Raw genomic sequence first — 945 nt, forward strand, 5'->3', positions numbered from 1 at the left:
TTCGTCTGCGAGACTTATTTGTGAGGACCATGAAGAAAAATGGGAGAACGGAACTCATCAAGCTCAGCATCGACACGGGAACGCAAGCTCCGATCAAACAGCCGCCTTATAAAGTCTCTAAAGCTGAAGGTGACGTCTTGGAATCGGAAATCCAGGAATACTTAGACCTTAGCCCCATCCGGCCGTCGACAAGCCCTTGGGCTAGTTTTGTCTTGATGATCAGGAAGCCCGACGGAGGTACTTGATTTTGTATTGACTATCGGAAGCTGAATGCTGTCACTGTGAAGGACAGCTATCCGATGCCGTTGATTGATGACATTCTGGACGTTCTCTGGAACGCCTCTCTATTCTCTACGATGGACATCGCCTCTGGGTATTGGAACGTTCCTATGGACCCTGACAGTATGGAAAAGACGGCCTTTACAAGCAGTTTGAGATCTACGAGTGGTTATTTATGCCGTTCGGCTTGTGCAACGCCGTTCCAACATTCGAACCCCTGCTGGAGAACGTTCTCGTCGACCTCAAGTGGAGAACTTGCCTCGTGAATCTTGATGACTGCGTGGTGTTCATTGACGACTTCCCGACTCATCTGATTCGCGTGCGTCAGGTACTGGAACGCTTCCGCGGTGCGGTGTTCAAGCTAAAGATGAAGAAGTGTCATTGGGGGCGTGACCAAGTGGCGTTCCTAGGTCATATTGTCACGCCTACGGGTATCATGCCGAGCCCTGAAAGGCAAAGGTTGTGATGACCATCGAAAGACCTCATGACCTTCATACGGTATGGGTGTTCCTAGGGCTAACCAGCTACTTTAAACGTAACATTCCCGGCTTTGCGACAATTGCTGCACCTTTGGTGCACCTGAAACAGAAGGACGTGCCGTTCCAGCGGAACGACAACTGTGAAGTGGCGCTCCGCCAGCTTCAGGGAGCACTAGTGAAGCCTGTA

Source organism: Phytophthora infestans, genomic scaffold, assembly GCF_000142945.1.
Source record: "Phytophthora infestans T30-4 supercont1.10 genomic scaffold, whole genome shotgun sequence".
In the NCBI taxonomy this organism is placed as follows: Eukaryota; Oomycota; class Peronosporomycetes; order Peronosporales; family Peronosporaceae; genus Phytophthora; species Phytophthora infestans.